The sequence below is a fragment of the Ailuropoda melanoleuca genome, chromosome 20, assembly GCF_002007445.2.
Source record: "Ailuropoda melanoleuca isolate Jingjing chromosome 20, ASM200744v2, whole genome shotgun sequence".
Classification (NCBI taxonomy): Eukaryota; Metazoa; Chordata; class Mammalia; order Carnivora; family Ursidae; genus Ailuropoda; species Ailuropoda melanoleuca.
Window position 1 is genome coordinate 19,826,785 of NC_048237.1, and position 26,405 is coordinate 19,853,189.

Here is a 26,405-nt window from a genome sequence, read left to right on the forward strand (position 1 = left end):
ATAGATGCACAAAATAAATTTAGATAAAGCACAAATGCTCACAGACACAGTTCAGTGCTATGGTGGCTTGATGTGAAATGCTGGGTGGATTTCCAAGGGACGGGGCTTGGCAGGTCACTATATCTGCTGCTCAGGTGCATGCCTCCTCTCTAAAGCTTTGCTGCAAAACAATGGCTGAGCATTATTTTCATTTCTCACCTTTTATTGTAAAAGTAAAAACCTTCAGATTTCTTTTGGTTGGGGAAAACAGGTACTAATATAGGACTTTTGTGAAAACAAAGTGGTGGAACACAAATTTTTTAAAGGCAGGGGATACCCGCAGTTATCAAAAATGAAATTAAGGAGCAGTTTATATTCATTATTTTGTGAACATCATCTAACCTGAATCTACTGATGGACAACTAATAAAATGTGCTCAATGTGGTCCATAAAGTTTGTTTCCCATCCCCTTTCTTATTCTTTACATATCAATAGCATTCATCCTGCTTAATCTTATTTGAATTTTCTATTGAATATGTTTTATCCCATTTTTAATTTTAAGCAAATGACATAAATTTCCTTACCTTTCTATTCTCACAGGCATCACCTTAAGTCAAGACTTCCACTTTGTTAAGTTTTCTCTCTGCTTCTAAGTTATCCATCTCTTTTCAACAAATCAGTGTTCTGCAAATATTCACTTTCATAGGGTCCCCCAAGCTTTTATCATTTGCTATAACTTACTGAACACAAATTGTTATGCACTATGTATGTATAGATAAGATTTATAATATTTCTAGAGGACAGTCAGTAGAGATTGGATCAATGTGGTATAATTAGTTTATGATTCAGGATTCCATTCCACTCCCAGATTACTAGAAGTTGAAGGAAGAAAAAAGTAATAAAATAGTAAGTCGTTATAATTAAAAACAGTGACAAGTTTGGATGAGACATCATAAGGATTCTCATTCCTTACAGTAAGTTGGACTAGTATAGACTTCATCCTTCCTTCCTCAAAGTAAATAAGTAAATTCAGGATTATCTGCAGAATTGAAAAGAACTGAACTTGTGTTTTTCCAAAAGAGAGAGAGAAACATCATCGTGTACCCCATCATCAAAAACAAGGCAAAACAAAACATGGGCATTATGGGCCCAGGATGTACAGTGTTCTAAGGCTATATAAGTGTGTCCCATCCTTACTCTGTTTTTAATGTTTCTGAGTATAGTTGACACACAATGTTACATTAGTTTCAGGTGTACAACATAGTGATTCAATCATACAAACCCCCAGTCCAGTCAACTGCTGTTTTCATATTTCTATGGATTTGCCTATTATTTCAAATATATGGAAACATAAAATTCATGGCCCTTGATGACTGGTTTCTTTCATACACCGTAATGTCTTTAAGGCTTATTCATATAGTAACATGTATCAGTACTTCAGTCTTGTTATTGACGAATGGCGTTGTATTATATGGGTATATCACATTTGTAATCCATTTATCAGTTGGAGATTTGAGTTGTTTACATTTTTTGTCTATCATGAATTATGTTGCTATATTAACACTCAGGCACAAGTTCTTGGGTGCATGTGTTTTCATTTTTCTTGCATATATACCTAGGAGTGGAATTGCTAGGTTATATGAAAACTGGACATGCTAACTTTTGGATAATTTGCCAGATTTGCTTTTTTTTTTCTTTTTAACAGTTGCTTAACTATTTCACATTCACCAGCAGTGCCTTAGGGTTTCGATTTGTCCACAACTCTGTTAACACTTGTTATCATCTGCTTTTTGATTATAGCCATCCAAGCAGGTGGGAAGTGGTTATCTCACTAAACTTTTATCTGCATTTCCTTGGTGGCTAAGGATTTTGCACATCTTTTCATATGTTTATTTGTTATATTTAATATCTTCTTTAAAGAAATGTCTATTCAGATCCGTTGCACATTTTTTACTTATATTATTTGTCTTTTAATTATAGAATTCTAATAACTATATTTACATATTCTAGGTACAAGTACTTTATCAGATATATTATTTGCAAAAATTTTCTCCCATTCTTTGGGTTGTCAACCTTGAAGTGTGAAAGTTGTTTTTGTTTTTTTTTAATCCTGATGATGTCCAATTTACTTTCTTTTTTTATAATAATATTTTTATTATATTATGTTAGTCACCATACAGTACATCCCTGGTTTCTGATGTAAATAGATGATTCAATAGCTGTGTATAACACCCAGTGCACCATGCAATACGTGCCCCTCCTTACTACCCATCACCAGCCTATCCCATTCCCCCACCCACCTCCCCTCTGAAGCCCTCAGTTTGTTTCTCAGAGCCATAGTCTCTCACGCTTCATTCCCCCTTCTGATTACCCGCCTTTCTTTATCCCTTTCTTCTCCTACCGATCTTTTTTGTTTTTGTAGCTTTCGCTTTGGGTATCACATTTAAGTAATTGTTGCCTAATCAAGGTCAAAAAGAACAGTGCCTGTGTTTTCTTTGAAAGTTTCATAATTTCAGTTCTCATATACAAGGTCTGCTGTCCACTTTTAAATAATATTTGTAGATGATGTGAAGTAGGGGTTAAACTTTATATTTTTATGTGTAGATATTCAATTACCATAGCAGCATTCGTTGAAAAGAATGTTTATTTCCCATGAAATGATTTTGACACCCTTTTTGATAATCTGTTGACATAGACAATTGTTTTATTTCCAGACTCCTAATTCTACTCCATTGATTTGTCTGTTCTTATGCCAGTACTTCATTATGTTAATTACTGTTGTTTTTTTAGTAAGTTTTGAAATAAAAAGTGTGAATTCTGTAACTTTTTTTTTTTTCAAGATTGTTTTGGCTATTCTGGGTCACTTGCTATTCCATATGAATTTTAGAATCAGCTTGTCAATTTCTCCAAGGATATTGGCTGGGATTCTAGTAGAGATTACACTGCATCTGTAGATAAATTGGGGGAGTATTGATACTTTACCGATATGAAGCCTTTTAATCCAAGGCCATGGGATGTCTTTCCATTTATTTAGGTCTTCTTTAATTACTTTCAGCAATGTCTTCCAATTTTCAGAGTATAGGCTTTGCATTTCTTTGTTAAATGTATTCCTCACTAGTTTATTATTTTTGATGCTACTGTAAATGAAGTAGTTTTCTTAAGCTCATTTTCACTTTGTCCATTGAGTGTATCCAGATGTATTTTCGTATTTAATGATCTTGTATCCTGAAACCTTTCTGAACTAATTTATTAGTTCTAAGTGTTTCTTAGTGGATTCCTTAGGATTTTCTATATCTATGAAATCATGCCACCTGTGGATAGAGATAGTTTTCATCCTCCTTTCCAATCTGCATAAATTTTATTTAATTTCATTGCTGAATTTCCCTGGCTAGTATAATCTATAATGTTAAATACAACTTGTGAGAGTGGACTTATGCTCTTTATCTTGGGGGAAAACATTCAGTCTTTCCCCATTAAGCATGATGTTAGCTCAGTGATTTTTATACATCTAGTTTATAAGGTTGAGGAAGTTCCCTTCTATTACTAGTTTTTGAGTGTTTTTACCATGAAACGGTGTTAAAATTTTTTTCAGTTTATTTATTTATTTGTTTTTTTATTATGTTATGTTAGTCACCATGCAGTACATCATTAGTTTTTGATGTAGTGTTCTATGATTCATTGGTTGCATATAACACCCAGTGCTCCATGCAATACGTGCCTTCCTTAATACCCATCACCAGCCTAGCACCATCCCCCACCCCCCTCCCCTCTGAAACCCTCAGTTCATTTCCCAGAGTCCATAGTCTCTCGTGGTTCATTCCCCCTTCTGTTTACCTCCCCCTTCATTCTTCCCTTCCTTCTCCTACTGCTCTCCCTGCTATTCCTTATGTTCCATAAATAAGTGAAACCATATGATAATTGTCTTTCTCTACTTAGCATAATCTCCTCCAGTCCCATCCATGTTGCTGCAAATGTTGGGTAATCGTTCTTTCTGATGGTTGAGTAGTATTCCATTGTATATACGGACCACATCTTTATCCACTCATCTGTTGAAGGGCATCTCGGCTCCTTCCATGATTTAGCTATTGTGGACGATGCTGCTATGAACATTGGGGTGCATACAGCCCTTCTCCTCACTACATGTGTATCTTTGGGGTAAATACCCAGTCGTGCAGTTGCTGGGTAACAGGGTAGTTCTATTTTTAACTTTTTGAGGGACCTCCACACTGTTTTCTGAAGTGGCTGTACCAACTTGCATTCCCACCAACAGTGTAAGAGGGTTCCCCTTTCTCCATATTGGTGTTAAAAATTTTTTAATGAATATTGAGGTGATCATATTTTTTTGTCCTTATTTATGTTAATTGATTTTCACATGTCAAACAAACTTTGCATTCTTGCATAAATCCCACTATGTTGTGTTGTATAATGTATATTGCCAGATTCCATTTCCTAGAACTTTGTCAAGAATTTTTGTGTATACATTTATAAGAGATATTAGTCTATAGTTTACTTTTTTTGTGGTGCCATTCCCTGGTTACCTGGTTAGTAATTGTCTTCTATGATATATTTATGACTTGATCTTGATTAGATAGGTGGATATGAAGATAAAGACATACATACATACACATTGCCTTTAATATGTGCATAAATATAAAATTTTCAAGAAATCAACAAAGGTTACTTAATATAAGTATGGATTTTAAGTAAGGACAATTATGATAAAAATAACAATTGATTTTAGACTTGGACAGAGTAAACTTGCTCTATCCATTGGAAGGTGGAAAAGAGAATTAAAAAAAAAAAAACAAGAGCTTATACTGTAAGTGGTAAATATGAGGTATATCAGAAGTAAATGTGAATTAAACAGTCTGGCATTAGATTAGTTATACTCACCTATGTAAGAACTAACCCTCAGAATGGGTAGAACAACCAAATATCATAATACGGTTTTTACAAGATTCAATCAATACAAAAATACACAGAAATGTTACAAATAAAATAGTAGACAAAGTTATACTAATCAAAGATAAGTCAAAATAAAGTTAGGATAGAAATGTCATATCTGATAAAACTGAATTCAAGACAAAAATAGGGGAATATATATACTGTAGAAAAGTAACAATAGCAAAAAATACAACCATCAAGAAAATATACATAGATAACACTAAAATTTTGCATTATGTTAGCAATAATTGATAAAAGTGAAAAAAGATATTTATTTATTTTTAAAAAGATTTTATTTATTTATTTGAGAGAGAGAGAGAGCACACAAATGGTGGGGAAGGGCAGAGGGAAAGGAAGAAGCAGACTCCCTGCTGAGCAGGGAGCCCAATATGGGGCTTGATCCCCTGGGATCATGACCTGATCTGAAAGCAGATGCTTAACCAACTGAGCCACCAGGTGCCCAAGGTAGATATAATTTAAAAAAAAAATTGTTTTTCTAGAGAGAGAGCAAGCACATGCTTTGGGAGAGGGTCAAGTGGAGAGGGAAAGAGAGAATCTCAGGTAGTCTCCATGCCCAGTGTGGTGGCAGACACTGGGCTTGATCTCATGACCTTGAGATCCTGACCTGAGCCAAAATCAAGAGTCAAACACTTAACCAACTGAGCCACCCAGGCACCACAATAAAAGACAAATAAAAAATTATAGCCTGAGATCTTTAATTCTCACTGAAATCTTTAACCATCTCACTGAAAGCTGAAAGATAGAAAAAGAATTAAGATATGAAGATTTAAATGCTACTACTAATACTAATAAAAATAAAATCTGTATAAGAGGATATAGTCCTCGAAAAGTATAAAATATTGAAATTTACTAAGAAGAAATTAATAAGACTGAATATGGCAATAAATATTTTTAAATATTTTTAATATTTTTAATATTTTAATATTTTAAATATTTTTAAAATACTACAGACTTTTTATCACAGTCTAAATAATTTCACAGTTGATTTCTACCAAATAATGAAATTTCCCTGATCCCCATCAAATATCTAGTCCCCAGCTCAAGATTCTCCAGAACTATGACTTTTTGTTTTTTTCTAAACTCCATCCTTCATCCATGAGAATTAATGTGCCTCTGGGGAAGCTGGCTACTCTCATTGCCTCAGAAAGAGTCTTGATTAATCAGAGTATAATAATCCCTTGCCAGTGACTAGTTTAGAAATGAGTATTAAAGCCTGTATGTAAAAATAAAACATGATGATTTGTTTGCTAGTAACCACTAGGAAATGTTTCCTTTTTCTTAACAGAAAGCTTTATCACAAAACTACATTACTCACTATGAACTACAGGCATGAATCTGGAACTACAGCAACCATTTCAATAAGAGAATGACTTCGAAGCAAACGTACGAAAGAGAACTGAAATGAGGTAATTCCAGAGACCTAATCAGGTCAAAATCCAGGTTTATCCTTTCTCCTGTTTTATACTAATTGGAGACAATGTTTTCATATTATTTAAATAATTTCAGTTAGAAAGTCTTAAGTACCTTCTCTTATTGTTTCTTTCCAAATTCAAAATCAGTTGTTTCATGCTAACTTGACTAAAATGGTTCCTAAACTACATCCATGTGCTCTTCCATACCCTGGAAGTTTAATCGGGTATAGGAACATCACTCAACCACACTAGTGTTTCAAAGTGGCTGTGTTTAGTACATCAAAGTGCTCTCTCCCTTTGTCTCATGGTCCCTTATGAACAGCTCTAATGGAGCTGGGATAAAGCACAAAATGACAATAAGCACTTTCAAAGTCAGACTTAATCCCCTTTCCTTGTTCAACATTTTAATTCAAAGTGACTTCTTTTTCCTCTCAATTACAGCACTTTTCACTAAAAGTATACTGCATTGTTCTATGTCCTTTTCCTTTTCTTCGATGTCTCTTTAACTTCCCAAACACTCATCTGTTATATTGCTTATATCCCCCAAACAGGTAAGGATAATACCTTACTGTATTAATGAATACTATTTTTACTGCTAAAATATTTGAGTTTCTAGGAAATTTGCAGTTCAGGATCATAGAGTTGGTTATGTAAATGAATTGGTGAAACTTGACTGCCAAAGCAATTGTCAAGTGAACACGAAGAGGCCAATTATGCTCTTGGTAGGCAACATAAGTGAAACTCAAGTACTTATTGAAACACTTTTGTAAGCACAAAACCACAATGACATCCATGGGAAGGAGAAGATCAACAGATGTATCAACAGTGTGAATAGCCTGATGTCTTTGAATAACACTGGTGCATGCAGGGAAGTTAAAAGATAGAAATGCTATTAGACTATGTAGGCAGCTGGCAATGAAAGCACTGTGGAAGAAATTACTAGTTAGATATCCATCACTTCACCAACACATGTACACATGTAATTGGTATGCACTAATTCAAAGCAGATTGTACAAAATGTTCAGTAACATTATGGTATCTTAGTGCTAAAAAGATAATATTCTGTTAAATTATAGAGATTTAACACTGAACATCACCTGAATTCTGCCATGTGATTGCTCTGAACACAGAAATTAGAAACTCCCTTTCTTTTCTCTTGTTAAACTTGTATATTTTCCTCTTAAAAAATTTTGAGATGAGCAAAATAATAATGAACTTACTAATGTAGGGATAAGAACTTAGCTCTCAAGAATGGTTAGATAATAGTCTTCACCACAAAGTGTAATTAGAGGAAGCTGAGCAAATTTGTATCTAGATAACTCAGTGACTTGGCAATGGCAGCATTCTCTTAACATTCATTCAGCAATACTCCCAATGAGGCTTACAAATCCTCAGAGACACCACCCTCTCTACTTTGTCCTTTACATGTCTCATATCATTAATGAGAAAAACATGGTTTCATTTCTCTATCAAGAATAATATCTTTAAAAATTGAATAATCCTGGTATTACATTAAACTATGAATAAATATTATAGAATGAATTATTCATAGTACACTGCTGTATGAGAACTTCAATTATTGTTGTTTACTGACTGATTTATAGAACATGTCGATAAGATTATTCTATAATGGAGGACAGAATAACACATAAAAATATAGTATATCCTATTGACATTTAATTGTAACTAGATGATTTAATAGGATGTATAGAGAGCACATCGTAGAAAAGTTTGAAGGATATAAAAACATAAATAATAAACAAAAGATGAAAATTTTCACTTTCTTGGATTAGAATCCTCTATGTTGAAAATTGGTCATTTTTTCAAACTTAAAATATATTGAGGCAATTCAATCAAACTCTTAATTTTGTGAAATATGACAAAATAATCATGAAGTGTCTGGAAAAATCAAAATAGTTTGCAAGGCATACTTACTGAATTAGACATTATAATACATATTAAGTTAATATTAATTAATCTAATGCAGTCAGTGTAATTGATGGGCAGATCAAAGGAATTGAACATAGTCTTAAAATAGATCCAAGTACTTACAAAATTTGTACATGATACATGTGGCATTTCAAATATGTGGACAAAAGTTTGTTTCCACAATAAATCATAGGATAAGAAATCAACAATACAGAAAGGGGGAAGGTTCAGACATTGTCCCCTGTCTGCTTCCTGCTCCTAGTTGTTATAAAACCAAAGTTCTAGGCCCTGAAAGACTGGCACATGATCAGGGCCGACTCTTGCTACAGTACAGGCTCACCTCTCTGGAAAAAAGAAAAAAATTTTCTCCTTTTTTTTGGTATTCTGAGAATTCTCCTTACTTTTTTGTCGGCTAAGCTACATGTTTAAATAATTTTATCTAACATTTTAAAGTGTTTTGTATCAGAAGATGTTTTTCAGGCTATGTAATCCTCTAGATGATAAGAAACAGAAAATGTCACACACATTTTCCTTCCTATCCAAAAGCTCATAAGATAAACAAGATGCCCAGGGAGCTTTTTTTCAACTGCTACCTGTGTCTTTGTTTAAATCAGGGGTGGGGGATGAAAACTAGCCTGAGACTCAGCTCTGATTTTCATCATTTATTGAAAATCCACAAGCTACATCACTGAGGCTGATTTACGGGAATGAAAAAGGAAAAGTAGAGAATATATTTTAGGGCTTCAAGTAATTTACGGTTTACAAATAGTGATGGAACAAACATCTAAATTTAGTTGGTCTTCCCTATTCTGAAGCAGATGTTTTGCGTCACACTTACTGTTTCTTTTAAAGCTAACTTAAAATACAACTAATCTTTTGGCTTTTCTTCAATATCATGTAAATTTTACATTATATTTTGCAACAATAAAGACAAAAAAAATTTAGCTTAAGTTCTTGAAGTTCTTAATGTAGAATTGATTTTCTGCTAATTGTACATAAAGTTAATTATTTTATTTACTTATGTTATTAATAATGTTTAATAATCTAAGACAGTGAATAATAGATATTTGCAAATAATGAGAAAGTATTGAAACAAATTATTTTATCAAGTATTAGAGAATCAGACATTAAAATACCACCATTCTCTATATCCATAACTATATATTTATATTTTTACATGAAAAGAAGACATGTGTTTTTATTTTTAGTTGTCCTGTTGTTACCTAGATAAGGTTCAGAGTGGTTAAATGACTTGTTAAAGATACTCGAGTGAATTTATATTTAAACCTAGACTCTAACTCAGGTGTTCCCAAAAGCTATGCCCTTGCAACTGTATGTGGTGATTAATTCATGCCTCAGAGACATCCAAGAGTAACACTTATATATTAAGGAATATTGTCTAAACACTAAGCAACTTAAGATAAAACTTAAGAATGTTTCTTTTAATGTTTTTGGCGTATTATTATATCTTAAATAAAAAATGCTATTTGAATTATAAACAAAAACCTAAGCCAGTTAAACTCATTATAAGCAAAGCAACTGTTAAAACTTGCTAACTCTTCATCTTGGCAGAAAGATGTATCTACTCACTTGACCATGGAAGTAAGTTTTATAATTTGATAATAAATTAAATTCTAGCATAAGGAATAAAGTCAATGGTACCAGAGTAGTGTTGTATGATAGATAACAGATGGTAGCTACACTTCTGGTAGCATAATGTATAGAGTTGTCAAATCACTATGCTGCACGCCTGAAACTAATATAACATTATGTGTCAACTATTCTTTAATAAAAGGAATGATTTTTAAATTTTTAAAGATAAAAATAAACAAAATCCCAGAGACATCAATAAATTTTTAAAAAATCACACACATGTTAGAATGATAGTCATTAAAAGGAAATGTAAGCTATATAATATTAGTTACATAAATATCTCTTAAATGAAATATAGTAGCATATTAGATTTGAGTATTTGGATTTGAATGCTAGCTAAGTATAACTTTGCACAAGATACACACAAAATTGATAATGCCTGTATCACAAGGAGGTTGTGACTAAATTCACATCAAATACCTAACATAGTATTTCTCACATTGTATGACCATAATTAGTATTTTTCCTGCCTTTAAATAAAATTGAAAAAGAAAAAAAAATGAAGAATTCACCTTAAATGTCTTTCCTAATAATCCTCATTGACTTCTGTATGAAGTAACAAAAAAAAAATTCCTTTCTCTGATATTTATTTGGTTTTTCTATAAAGCATAATTTCTGTTTTCTTCCTTTTCTTGACTCCCTCCATTTGCAACTTATACAAGCATATATAACACATATTACTTCCAGAAAATGTGAAAAATATTATATTGACATTTTTAACTCTAAAATATTCTATAGTTTAAAAACTACCAGCTAAGAAATAGTAATGTTTTTTTTTTTTTTAAAGATTTTATTTATTTATTTGACAGATAGAGACAGTCAGTGAGAGAGGGAACACAAGCAGGGGGAGTGGGAGAGGAAGAAGCAGGCTCAGCAGAGGAGCCTGACGTGGGGCTCGATCCCGTAACGCCGGGATCACGCCCTGAGCCGAAGGCAGACGCTTAACCGCTGTGCCACCCAGGCGCCCCAGAAATAGTAATGTTTTAAATTCCACTTCTTTGAGAATCATTTCTAACAATTATCTATACTTATATTTTATTCTAATGTTTTCAGTAACCATTGAGTTATGTTTTGCCAGCCTAAAATTCAGTTTATGGCATTATTAACTAGTATTTTTGTAATAGATAAAATAGTTTTTCAAAAAGGATATGTAAAGATTAAAATATTGAAATATTTTTATTTATATCCTGTATAGATTTTGATCATATGTGTTATATAATATTAAAGTCATCAAAGAAATTAGTATACTAGCCAGTTAATAATTAAATACATGCTCTTTCTAAAATAATAGGGATATATAAAATAGAATTTTAAAATGTTCATTAAATAGTAACATTGTGTAATAATTTTAAAATAAATAAACATGGGTAAGCATTTTGAAATGAAAAATATCTTAAAATATTGGTTTATGGGTATATAGGGTATGTATTTTTGTCCTATGATAAAAATACATCCAGTTTGCTTTCCTTTTAGTGCCCTCGTATGGACTTCTGTGCATCCTGATTCAGGCCTATGTGTCTTTATATTTCATAGATGATTTGATACAGTAAACATTTTTCAAATGACAAATATAGAACATATTTTATACATTAAGATACCTATTTAGCTTTATGTGTTATAATGGTTGACTGATTGTAATATTGTGATTTATAAGAAATATGTATTTGGTCATCCAGATAACCAAAATATATTTCTCATATATATTTGGTCTTCTTTCACAGTTCCTGGTTCATAGCTCCCCAAATAATGAGAATTTCCAATTGTTGAGAGTGAGCCTGGTATCTTTTGTTAAGTTAATGAGGTGACTTTTGGAAAGCACCTAAAGATGGGGGCTGGTCACCAGGAAAGCCAAGGCTGTGATTAGAAGGTTAGAACAAGCAGACCCAACCCTGGAACTCCAGGGAGAGGAGAGGAGCCAGAGATTGAATCAATTGCCAAAGACCAACGATTTAACGAATCATGACTATGTAATGAAGCCTCTATAAAACCACAGAAAGAACTAGATGTAGAGAGCTTCTGGGTTGGTGAGCACATGGAGATTTAGGGTTAGTGGTGCACCAGAAGAGGGCACAAAAGCTCCTTGTCCTTCCCCCATACCTTGTCCAATCCTTCTCTTCCATCTGGCTGTTCCTGAGTTATATTCTTTAATTATAAACCAGTAATCTAGTAAGTAAGATGTTTCTCTGAGTTCTGGAAGCCACTCTAGCAAGTTAGTCAAACTCAAGGAGGGGGTCATGGGATTCTCTGACTTACGGTTATTCAGTCAGAGCCAGGTAACAACCAAGGCTTGTGACTGGTTTCTACAATTGGGGAGTGGCTGTGCTACAGTACTGAACTGGGCTGGAGTCTGAATGCTATCTCCAAGTAGATAGTGTCAGAATTGAGTTGGATTCTCAGATTTATAACTGGTGTGCCAAGAATCTTTTTCTGGGTGTGGGAAGCCCCCCCTTTTGTCAATTGAGTCTCGGAACACCATTTACTGATTAATCTGAATTTTCTTCAAGTATTATAATACCTTTTGTATTGTAATTTAGAAATGTCAATTTAGAATTCATCATATAAACTAAATTAAGGCAAATACAAGTTACAATGCCATTGTAGTGATAAAATAAAGCAATATAACATCATTTCCAATAGAGTTTTAAAAGAAAGTGGAATTGCTCACATAATGTAATGTTTGATGGCTGTCTGCAGAGTATGAAGCTCTCTGTGATACTGAAATATTCCATTTCCTTTCAGGCACTTGCTGTAAATGTGCATGACAACTGCTTTCAGGCAGGTGAACAATGGAATAACATTTTAATCCTCACTCTAAAAGAAGGATTGGTCACAGAGAGAAGTGACTTCAATTATTTTCTAAAAAATAAAAGGTGAAGGAAATTGTACTACTTACAGAATGGTCATTTCCTACACAGTGACATTTCATTCAACATACATCATTCCAAAAAATAAAATAAAGGAAAATAAATTGACAAGCTCTTATGCTCCACATATCCTTAGAGCCCTCTCAATTCCAAAAGGAAGACTGTTACTATCGATTTTTTTTTTAGAAGAATAATTCCATATCCTTCAGAGCTTAGTCATTATGGATGACAATAGGATATGAAGAATGACAACAAGATGCCTTATTTTCAATGTATGTTTCTACTTCAAATGAAAGTCTTTCAGAATCTTTGCTCATATAATATAGTACCTGGGGAAAGTAAAATAACAAATTCAAAAAAAAAAAAACCAGCATGTTACTAAGTCCAAAGTATATTATTTCTTCTAATTCTCTCAAAAACATGTGAAATAGAAAGGCAAACATTGATAAATGAGAACATCACATTTTAGAATGACATTCACACAGCAGCATTAAATCTTGTTAAAACTGTATTTTTTCCTTTTTTGTACTGTACAACATAATTATTTTGTATCTCTCTTTCCTTCTGCTTGAGGTTAAACTAGGTTAAGTATTAAAATGGAATATTTATAGATGATCTCATCTATAAGTGGTTTTCATTTTTATATAATGGCTTTCAACTTATATAAAATTGACATTAGATATTGTAAAATAATAGAAAACCTATATATTGGTTTCTGCCCCAATTCCTGGCATAGACTTCCTAAAACTCTCATAATTTCCTAAGTAAAGCACTAGGAACATCTTTTGTTCTAATATTTGGCTTTTGATCTTAGTTCCTGACAGAGTTCCTAAATCCCTTGGAATTTCCTGGGTGATAACTGTGCCTTTTGTTCATCAGGTGACTTATGGTGGGCTCCTGGATAGGGGCTACTTACCAGAAAGACCAAACAGCTATTAGAGGCTTGGAATTTTATCCCCATTCCCATTCTCCAGAAAAGGGAGAGGACCTGAAAATAAAGTTAATGATAAATCATACCATCATAATGAAGCTTTTATAAAAATCTCAAAAGTATGGGATTCTGAGAGCTTCCAGGTTGGTGAACACATCCATATACCAGGAGGATGGCATACTCCAAACCACAGGGACAAAAATTCCTACACTCAGTATTCTCTCAGACCTTCCCCATGTATCTCTTCATCTGGCTGTTCATTTGTACCCTTTGTCATATCCTTTGTTATATAATAAACTGGTAAACATAAGTATTTCCTGGAATTCAATGAGCTGTTCTAGGAAATAATTGAATCCAAGGGATGGGTGGTGGTGGAAATTGATGTGAGGAATAAAGGCGGAAGAAAAATTAAATTACCTTACTACTTACAGCCCATTGACAAGTCCTTGAAACAGGCAGAGTGACCTTCCTCTGGGACATCAGCTGCCTCAGTATTGACACTTTGCTAAGGGCAAAAGGCAATCTTAGCCTAACATCCCAGGATCCTGTGTGGCTACTTTAAACATATAGATATTCCTTTGGAAACTTCCTTTATCTCTACCTCCCAAAATACATGTTAGTTATCATCCTGCAAGCCTATGGCCCACTGATATATATCTGAAGGTTCTCATCACTGAGTTTTTACCCAACAGTAGTAAATGACCTTTTCCTAAAAACAGCTAGCTCTCTCAGGGTCTTGGAAACCTTGTTTCCACAATACCTTAGAGGTTTGTGCCGTCCCTGATGCCCTCCAAACTTGAAAGTATATAATCAGAGACCCCAGTGCAGCTCTTTCTGCCCATGAATCCTGTTCCCATGGTTTAATAAAACCACCTTTTTTGCACTGGACGCATTTCAAGGATTCTTTCTTGGCCATTTGCTCTAAACTCCAACATTTCCACATCAGAAATGATGGAAATCTCAGATTTGTTGTCAAGCTGGAAAAAAGTTGCAGATAATCTGGGGACCTAGTACTTGAGATAAGCATCTAAAGTAGGGGGCAATCTTGCAGGACTGAGTTCTTAGCCTGCAAGATCTAAAGTTATATTCAGGTAGATAGTGTCGGAATTGAGTAAAATTATAGGACATTCAGCTCGTGTAACACAGTATTGCTTGGCTTGGGAAAAACTCCCACACATCAGTGTCAGAAATTCTGTGAACGTGGTGGCAGTATGAGAGTAAAGGATACACAAGTAGGAGAAGTGGACTTTTCTTACAGATGTGGTTGATGAACACTAAGTAGTTCTATACAGTATTAAATAATTACTAAAAATTCAAAATCTGTGTTAAAGTAAATAGATGGATAGATAGATGGATAGATAGATAGATAACTTCTGCTATGCCTCTAAATCTCACCTTGAAGCCATCTTTCATTGCACTAGTCCAGTTTTCCCATCTCTAGGGGTCCATATTAACTTATCTTCATTTTCTTTATGTCAGATTAGATGATGTTCATAGAATTATGGAAACAACCTGCTGCTTGGTTTTACCAGGTTTCTTTATTACTTACACATTTTATTTCTCAACAAAGACTAAACTTTTTGACATCAAACTCAGTTTCAATTGCTATTTGTATTTCCTAGAACACATACTTCTGATCACTACATAATTGTTTATAGGAAGAATATAGAAATAAATAAAAAACAGATGATAGGTAGGTAGATAGAAAGACAGAATGAAAGAAATTGATTAATGCCAGTATTTAAGCCATAAATATTATGAGAAGAAGGCATGTAGGATTCTCCTTGGAGTGAGGCAATCTGTGTGAATAATAAGCTTAGTCAAAGTCTCTAATAAGACTCCTATAACAGAGATCACTATCAATAGATAAGAACGAGGGCAAGAAGCAGAGCTTGTTCATTATTTAGTCCCAGTGTTTATCATGATATATTATGGCACATAAAAGATGTAACTTTTATGATTACCTAGAAGAAAAATGATGCTATAACTTAATCATAAATTTTCTTATTCCCATAGTTTTTAAAGAGAAATCCCCATTCCGCTTCATAAGTTAGCACATACTATCCATATAAAAGTTACAGAAATATAATATAATATATATGTAATATTTTGAAATATGCAGGAAAGGAAAAAATATTAGAGAAATGCCAGTTATCGGTAATAATATTATCAATGCTTTTTCATCATTTGAATTCAAGCTTCTAATAGTCAAGAGAAAAAAATCATCACCAAATATACTAGTTACTTCACATTAATATTTATAATGATATTTTCATATACTTAATTGGATGTGAATTCTAAAACATCCTAGCATCATCACAAATAATTTAGAAATAAGGGAATTGACATTCAAAGAGTGTGCTTCAAATGGTCAGGACTGGAGACTGTATACTACAGACGTTTAATTATATAATTTTCCTTCTTCACATACTGATAATTAGGACTTTAATAAGTGATAGATTGTGTTGATTTAATCAACTTCCGATGGGGATTATACATATTTGTATTTTTTAATAGCCAAAAATTGAGTATTTAGTCATTTATATAGTGTTCATTTTATGAGCTCCCATCCCTATCAAATACATTTTAACATTTGAGATGATCATATCACTTAAAAATACAATAATTACTTTTGGGAAGTAATGGTATTAATGCTAGGGAAAATGGATCAAACAGATATTTAAAACCAATAAATATGAGGCAATCAACTTGTAAATTTTTAAAAAATAGGTTAAATTTGTATTAATGTCCTAGAAGAGTCAAACTGTCAGTTGTTAATATGCATCTTTCAATATTTTTAACAATAAAAAACCTAACCATTAACCAAATCAATTTAATATTTTACTACATTTTTTAAATATGAGGATTAATATGAGCTGAAACATTTGTTTTCATAGAAAATGTACTTATTAAAACAATACATTACATCCCAGCTCTTAGAGACCCTAGTTTGGACCCTACATATTGGCAATGGTGTTGAAGTAATAGAATAGTACGCAAATTAACAGGGCAGAATCCAATGGGAGTAATAGATTATAAAGGGAAAATAGGAAGGTTGGTTTTCAAGAATGATGACACTTAGAGCCCCTGAGTATGCAAATATTTCATTTGAAGCATTTATTAAAATGTAAAGTATTAATTTTAAAAGCTTACATCTATAAGTGGAATTATTGTACTGACAAATAAGTCATGCCTTTCACGAATGAAGAGATCACTTTGTCAAAAGTTCAGGAAAGAAAAAAAACAGAAGTAAAACCAATTAATCATTACAGTAGTAATTAATTAAAAAAATATTGTTCACACACCAAAAAGACAGTTTGCAAACCAGGAAAACAGAACAAAACATGAAATGAGGCTCACAGCTATATTGTTATAAAGCAGCTTATATGGTGTGAAGACTGTGACTGTTTATTCTTCACCGTGGTTAGTTACAATATTAGAATTTTCTTAAATGAAAGGGAATTGGTTAGTGGTAACTTCATATCAATTTTGGGGAACAATTTAAGCTTCTTTTTTGGTTTTAAGAGGCATAAGCAAAAAGTGACGCAGGTCAAGTTAGCCTCTTTGTCTTGAAAAATAAGCCAATTTAATGTTTGCTTATATCACCAAACTGGTTTTATCTGCTCAGGAAATTTTCAAGTCTGGTCTCTGTGTTGAAGTTTAACAACTTTATTCCTGATGAAAAGTTAGGATGAAAGAAGATTGAACAAATTCTTCATGTTCATGGTCATATCATTGTTATTAGAATCTCATCACTATTATATCATTCTTCAGTTCATGCCAGATCCTTATTGTTACACTTCCCAATTAACTTGATTCTTTATTTGACCATCATAGACACCAATTTCAAAACTGCAGAAAGCACACATTTTAAGGAATGGATTCAAATGAATTACTAAATCTAGCAGATGACCCAAGGGTCATTCCATTTACATGCCAATGACACCCTTAGAGCCATCCCAGAGGTTTTGAATTGAATAAAGGTAGAGGAGAACCACATTTACCTCCTCAGCAGTAGGCAGTGGACATAATTTACATTGCTGGCAAACTGTGCTATTATATTTTGAATATACTCAGGATTATTAGTTTTGATGCTTAAGAAATCAACCCTGTTTCAAAAACACTATAATTTATTAACAAATAAAATAATAACATCATTTTTATAGAAAAAAACAAACCTCTGTTGTTCTTAAGCAATTATCTACCTACATACCTGAAGTTACTCTACAAAACTGCCCTTTAGAATTCTTTTGTCATTTGGATTATTTGACAAAATAATCCATACTCATGCTGAAAAGTTAAAAAAATGTAGAAAAAATGAATAATTAATTTAGAGAAACCAACAGAGACTGTTCTTTACCCAAGAAACTTATCCTTAATAGGGCAACCTTTGTTTTTCAAAACATCTCTTCTCACCTTCCTGCTAATGGCCTTTCTCCTCTCTGTATCCTCAGACCCTACCCATCTCCTTAGCTCATATAAGCTTCATTTTGCTTCATTGTCTTTGAAATTTCTTGTCTGTGTAGATTCCCCATATGTATGCTATTGAATTTGATTCTCTTCTGTTAATCTGTCTTGTGTCAATTGGATTCTGAGACTAGCTAGAAGGGCCATAAGGCAGAGGAAGTTCTTACTCCCCAACAACTGGGTTGCAAAAAATGTTAAAAAATCTTCAAAGTGGTGAAAATTATGTAACTTAGATCTACATAAAGGTATAATATCAGAGAAGGAATAAATGAAGGAAAAATAAAATCTTTACTTTTCTTATTCTTAATTGATCTAAAAGATAACTGTCTGTCCAAAATAACAATAGCAATGATGCTTGAGTGATTGTAACATACAGAAAAGTGAATTAAATGACAGGAATTTTATAATTGGAAGGAGGAAAGAATAGGAAATACTCTTATAAAAAGTACTTGTTCTGCCTGTGAAGTTGTATAATGTTATTTGAAAGTGGACTTGATTAGGGGAAACAATTTTTAAAAAAAGAAATATAATTGATACACTAATGGATTAGAGGAAAGAGACTAATTTAAATGCTTACTAAAACCCCAGAAATTAGAAAAAGTGGTGAAGATTAAAACTGGGGTGCCTGGCTGGTTCTTGTTTTCAGGTTAGGTCATGATCTCAGGGTCCTGGGGTCAAGTCCTGCATCAAATTCTGCTTGAGGATTCTTTCTCTCTCTCCCTCTCTCTCTGCCCCTCCCCCCACTTATGTGCACTCTGTCTAAAATAAGTAAATAAATCTTTTAAAAAAATTAAAAAACAGAAGAAAAAAGAACAAGTACAACAAATAGAAAGAGTTACAAACATGGTAAATATTGGTTCAACAATATTAAAAATAACTTCAATATGAATGGTATAAAAGTAACAAGTAAAAGAGACAGATTGAATGTGTAAAGTAACAAATCCTACTATATGTTTTCTTTAAGAAACCTCTTTAAATTTAAAGACAGTTATAAGATAAAAGAAAAAAAGATATAACATGCTAATCAAAAGATAGCTGGAGTGGCTATAATAATTTGAGAAAACAAACTTCAGAATAAGGAAAATCATCAGGAATAAAGTATAACACTACAAAATGTTCTGATACCTTTTAGAGGGTATCAGACTGGGGCAGTTTTTCACCCTGCAATATCAACCACCAGCCAGTTCTTGACTTTGCCCCAAGAAAGAGTTCAGTGATGAGTCAGAGTAATGTATAGCAGAAGAAGCTTTATTGCAAAGCAAAAGTACACTCTTGAAATGTGAAAGGGGGCATGCTCAAAGGAGAGGTGTGCCCCCTGTGGTTTGAGTTTCTATCTTTTATTGAAAGTTGTTAACAAGCAGTGGAATATTCATTACTTCAGTTGGATGTTTCATGGAAGCAGGGTACATGCTTTTTCTTCCTTTTTTGCTCAGGGGTTTCCTGTCATGACACCTTTAGGGAGGATATTTTAGTATGTTAATGAGCATAATGAAGGAATAATGTGAACTTTGGCCTACCTTGTCAGCCATCTTGAGCCTGTCTGGTTTGATCCACTTTCATGTGGTCTGACATCAGGCTTATCTGGGCAGGAATACCTGTAGGGAGCATACTTCTGAACAAAGTCAGAAGAGCCCTCCCATCCAGGACAGGTCTCTGACTTCCTTATGGTTGGGCATGACTTCCTCTCTGCTTGCCTCCAAGCATCCTGTTAGAGCCTAACGAACTGCCTACTTTAACAGTTCAACATTTGCAAATCAATCAACATGATTTATCACATCAACAAAATGAAAGATAAAACCATATGATCATTTCAATAGATGCAGAAAAAGCACTTGACAAAATCCACCATCCATCATTAATGATAAAAACTCTCGACAAAGTGAGTATAAAAGGAACACATCTCAACATCATTAAGGCCTTATATGACAAACACAACTATTATACTCAATAATGAAAAGCTGCAAAATTTTTCCCTAAGATCAAAAATGTCCACTCTCCTCACTTTTATTCAACATAGTATTGGAAGCCCTAGCCAGAGCAATTAGGTAAGAAAAAGAAAAAAAAGACATACAAATTAGAAAGGAAGAAGTAAAAATGTCACTATTGTTAGATAGTATAATAGTTTATATAGAAAACGCTAAAGACTCCACCAAAAAAATTGCTAGAATAAACAAATTCAGGAAAATTACAGAATACAAAATTAATATAAAAAAATAACTTGAATCTGGGATGCCTGGGTAGCTCAGTTGGCTAAGTGGCTGCCTTTGGCTCAGGTCATGATCCTGGGGTCCTGAGATCAAATCCCCCATCTGGCTCCTTGCTCAGTGGGAAGCTGCTTCTCCCTCTGCCTGCCGCTTCCCCTGCCTGTGCTCTCTCTGTCTCTCATTCTTCCTCTCTGACAAATAAATAAATAAAATGCAAAAAAAAAAAAAACTGTTATATTTCTATATACTAATAGCGAACTATCAGAAAGTGAAATCAAGAAAACAATTTCATTTACAATTGCACAAAAAGAATATCTATACATAAATTTAATCAAGGCTATAAAACACCTATACACTGAAAAGTATAATGAAAAAAATTGAAGAAGACACAAATACATGGAAAGATATTCTGTACTCATGGATTGTAAGAATTAATATTGTTAAAATGTCCTTACTACCCAAAGCCATCTACAGATTCAGTGCAATTCCTATCAAAATTTTAATGACATTTTTCACAGAACTAGAACAAAGACTCCTAAAATTTGTATGAAACCCACAAAATATTCCAAATAGCCAAAACAATCTTGAGAAAGAAGGACAAGCCTGGAAGGATAATACTCCCTGATTGCAAACTATAATACAAAGCTATAGTAATCAAAATAGTATGGTATTGGTATAAAAACAAACACATTGCTCAATAGAACAAAATAGAGAGCTTAGAAATAAGTACACAAATATATTGTCAATTAATTTATGGCAAAAGAGGCAGGAGTATATAGTGGGGAAAGGACAGTCCCTTCAACAAATGGTGTTGGGAAAACTGGACAGCTACATTCAAAATAATAAAAGTGGATGACTTTCTTACATCATATGAAAAAATCAACTCAAAATGGATTAAAGATTTGAATGTAAGACTAAAGCCACAAAATTCCTAGAAGAAGACAAGCAGTAAGCTTGGCACTGATCTTAGTGATTTTTTTTACTCCAAAGGTATGGGCAATAAAAACAAAATAAACAAATGAGACTATATCAAACTAAAAAATTCTGCACGGCAAAGGAAATCATCAACAAAAGAAAACAGCAACTTACTGAATGGTAGAAGACATTGGGAAGTTATATCTCACAAGGGTTAATATCCAAAATATGTAAAGAACTCATATAACTCAATAACAAAACATACAAAAATTCAGATTAAAAAATGGGCAGAGGACATGCAGATGGCCAATAGGCACATGAAAAGATGTTCAACATCACTAATCATAAGGTAAATGCAAATCAAATAAAGAGATATCGCATTACACCTGTCAGAATGGTTATTATCAAGAAGAACACAAAATAACAAGTGTTGGTAAGGATGTGGAGAAAAGGGAACCCTCATGCACTATTGGTAGGAATATAAATTGGTGTAGCCACAATGAAAAATAGTATGGCTGTTTCTCAAAAAGTTAAGAATAGAGCTACCATATGATCCAGCAGTTCCACTATTGGGTATCTATCTGAAGAAAACAAAAGCATTAATTTGAAAAAAAATGCAACTTTATGCTCATTGCAATTGACAAAATATGGAAACAACCTAAGTTTCCTTCGATGGATAAATGGATAAAGGTGATGTGGTACATGTACAATGGAAAACTACTCAGCCATAAAAAAGAATGACATCTTACCATTTGTAACATGGATGAAACTTGAAGGTATTATGCTAAGTGAAATATGTCAGACAAAGATAAATACTGCATGATTTCACTTATGTGTAGAATCTAAAAAACCAAACCAAACAAAACAGTGAACAAACAAAACAAAACCCAGGCTCACTGATGCAGAGCACAGATTAGTTTTCAGAGGGGAGGGGATTAGCGGGAAGGAAATATAAAGTATAAATTTCCAGTTTAAATAAATAAGTCATGGGCATGTAATGTGGGAATATCATCAATAACATTATATTACCTTTGTAAGGTGACATGGTAACTAAACTTATTGTGGTGACCACTTTGCAACATAAAGAAATGTCAAATCGTTATGATGTACACCTGAAACACACCTCCATGTGTTCACCAACCAGGAAGCTCTCTGAAACCCTTTGGTTAGGGTCTTTAACGGAGGCTTCATTACATAGGTATAATTAATCAAATCATTGGCAATTGATGATTAATTCAACCTCCAGCCCCTCCTTCTCAACTCCTGGCCAGATCTCCTAAAACCATTATAATTTCCTAAATGATAAGGATTATAAGAGCATCTTTTGTTATATTTTTTTTCACCTGCAGCTCCTAAAACAGCTCTAGAGCAATAAAGGTGAAAAGAGAATCTTTTGTTAATCATAACAAATCCCCTCCAGCCACACCTGAATTTATGTTAATGAGGTGACTTCTGGAAAGCCCTTAAGGATAGGGGGCAGATTGTTAGAGATTACTTCATCCCACAGCCCTGGAACACATACTCCTCTCAAGTTCACATGGAGCATTTACCAAGATAGATCACATTCTGAGCCATAAAACACACCTTAACAAACTTTAGAGAATGGGAATTATATGAATATATTCTCTCAGACCACAATGGAATAGAAAACAAGATAAAATTCAATAACAGAAAGCTGTAAAATTCCAAAAAATTTAGAGACTAAAAAATACACTTCTAAATAACACGTGTCAACAAAGAAATCACAAAAGAATTTTTCAAGTATTTTGAAAAAAATTTGAAAATACAGTGTATCAAACTGTGTGGAATGCAATGAGGGCAGTGCTTAGAGGGAAATTCTGTAACATTGCATTCATTTAGAAAAGAAGAAAGATCTGAAATCAATAATCTAAGCTTCTATATTAGCAAACTAGAGAAAGAAGGGCAATTTAAGCCTAATGCAAGCAAAAAAATGAAATAATCTAATTTAGAGCAGAAGTAAATCAAATTGAAAACCAAAAATCAATGAAGTTCAAAGCTGGTTCTTTGGCAAGATCAATGCAATTAAAAAAAAAAACAAAATGCTAGTCATGCAAAAAAAAAAAAAAGTGCCCAAATGAGGAAGGGTCTGTCGTGATTGATCCCACAAACATTCAAAGATAACATTAAAGAAATATAACAAACAACTCTATGCCCAAAAATTTATTAAATTTGAAAGCTAAAACTATATCACTTTTAGAAGAAAATATAGGAGAAATCTTTGTGATTTTAACCGTGGCAAAATTTCTTAAGTATGATAGCAAAAGCACAGTACATTTAAAAAATAATAAATTAGACCTAACAAAAATTTTAAATGCTTCTCAAAATGTACCATTAAGAAGGTTAAAAAAAAGTTATAGGTTGAAAGAAAATATTTTTGCAAACCATACAACTGAAAACAGACTTCTTTAATATATTAAGAGCTCTTGTAATCCATTAAAATTTGCAAAAAGATAAATGACATGTAGCCAAATAAGATATATATGAATCCTCATAAAATGTATAGTTTGTACTTCTTATAAGAGATGCTCAGCACCAGTTGTTTGGTCTATAACATAAAAGATTGACAGCATATAATTCTGGCAAAGATGTGGAGAAACTGGAACCTTCAGATATTGATAATGACAGTGTAAAATGGTACATCTGCTTTAGAATACAGTTTGGCAATTCCTTAAAAATTTATACATATAACTGTTAAATGATTCAACTTTTCTACTCTTAATACCTACCCCTAAAATATATAAAATTATATCCATACAATGACTTGCACATGAGTGTTCATTATAGCATAATTCATACAAGTTAAAAATAGGAAATAATCCATATGTCAGTTAACTAGTGAATAGATAAAATATTTTTTATCCATATAAACAATTCATCAATAAAAATGAATGGATTATTAACATATGCAACAACAGGGATAAACCTTAAAAACATGCTGAGTGAAAGAAGTTAGATCAAAAAAGACTACATTATTGGAAATTTCCACAAATAAAAATAGTGTGAAATAAACTTATTGATATGTTTTTACAAACAATATTTTATCAAGGTCTTTCCACGAATGCTGCTTAAAATCAACTTCTTTGTTTTTATCTTTGTGATTCTGAAGAGAATTGATTATGTTAATCTCTGAAATTGCTAACAATTGTTCAAAAACTTCTGGGTTTCAGAAATAAGAAAATTCTCCATTATCTTCTGCTAAAATCTGTTGACTGTCTAACAATCTGTCGAATCAAACATCTCTGAGATAAGTATTTTTACGGTAGCAGTAACTGATGAATTAAATATGATAATTTAATATCTAACCAAGCTAAACTCTAACTATAAATGTATAACTGTATCATTTATTTGGCAATATGTCATGAAATCACCAATGTCATTTTTAAACATTCCGCAAATATCCTACTATTAATTTTTAATATAAAGTAACAATAGACAATATAAAGACCAGAAGATTCCCAGCTATCTGATTTATTTAGCAAGTAAGAGGACAGGTAGTTGAACAGCTGAGTATTTCTGAAGAGAAAAACATTTTACACAATGTTGAACTTAGATCAGAGTAAAAGTGAATAGGATAAATCCTGAGTGTCTCTAGAGATAAGATAAACACCACAGATTGTCTCCTTTTGAGGGAAGAATATTGGGGTGAGAAGGTCACAGTGATCAAGCCCCATCAGGTGATTGACTATTAAATTCAATAGCCTCTGCAGTTTTCTTATCGACTTCCCAGTTCTCTATTAAGGAAATGTCTCAAGGGAGAGAGACAAATAAACCACAAGGAAAGTGACTTGAAATAAAGCCAGTTCCAAAAATAAGTTTTGTTAACAATGAGTCTGAAAATTTAAAAGAAGGTAATACAAAATAAAAACAGATTATACAAAATATGAGCACATTTAGTGTTGCTTAAATCATTATAAATACAGATCAATATATGTATATACACAATATGCATTTATAATGTATATACATATATACATACACACATCCTGGCATATAAATTTAACATCAGTGGAAATGTGATTGTGTGAGAGAAAAATATGTTTCAAAGACACAATCTAATTTGACTCCCACTGACAGCAGCATGATGGGAATATAATCTAGACAGAGATTCTCAGATCTTTCATTTTGCAACCCTTATATCCCTAAATTTTATTTGGAAATACATAAGCACACTATTTGTGGTATGAATGATATATTATTCACATTTTCAATGTCACGGAATATCTGAAAGAGGGATTCCATCATTCTAGGGAACAAAATAACTCTAAATTGTTCTATTCTAGTTCATCTCCATCATAAAGATTACATAGTACTGAAAAAGCCCTCTCAAATGGGAAAAAAAAGGTTTTGGTTTTTATCATTTTGTACATTTAAGAATTATTGTCATATAACCTAAAATCTAAAATGTGGTACATTTAATAATATATCATTATAATTAAAGAATATAAGTTGGATATTGATACATTATTATCAGTGGCTTATTTTTAAAGGGAGCTATTTAATAAGGTCAGTACACTTTTTTAAGATAATCTAAGAAACTATACTAAAATAAGACCACCAGTCAATAGATTTGCAGTTGTCTAATGTTACTGTAGATTCAGTGTATTTTAAAAGGTGTACCCTGTATAGCTCTTGGTTCCCTCTAACTTTTCCATTGCTCACTATACACAATTCCTTATGAGGATGATTTTTCATTTATAGTTATACTCCATGTGCATATAGTAATCCAGTTGCAAACATTGGATATAATATTTTGAAATCCAGATTTTCTATTTGAGGAAATAGTTGTAAATGTAGGTTCCTGTAATGAAATAAACTTTGGATAATAACTTTAAGCAATGAAAATAACACAACAGTGTGAATAAAACATTTAAAATTACTGGAAAATGTGAATGACTATTACATCCATAATTTGGAGCAAAAGTTGCCAGATTAAAATAATGCATCATATATAATTTATGTCTATAGAAAAATGTGTTGTTCAGTGAAGTCTTGTGAAGCCTGTGAGGACTCATCTGTGAGTTCTGCAGGCTTGGAAACCCTAGGGGCCTCTTATCCACACAGTGGT

The 26,405-nt window shown here is 32.8% G+C and overlaps 1 long non-coding RNA gene across 1 annotated transcript in view; it reads left to right on the forward strand.

Annotated features, from left to right (window-relative positions):
• LOC117797218 overlaps positions 1-26,405 on the forward strand; it is a 59,466-nt gene that overhangs the window by 13,879 nt on the left and 19,182 nt on the right. The window contains exon 3 of the long non-coding RNA XR_004622133.1: positions 6,230-6,350. This is a non-coding gene — a long non-coding RNA (uncharacterized LOC117797218). The remainder of the gene's footprint in view (positions 1-6,229; positions 6,351-26,405) is intronic.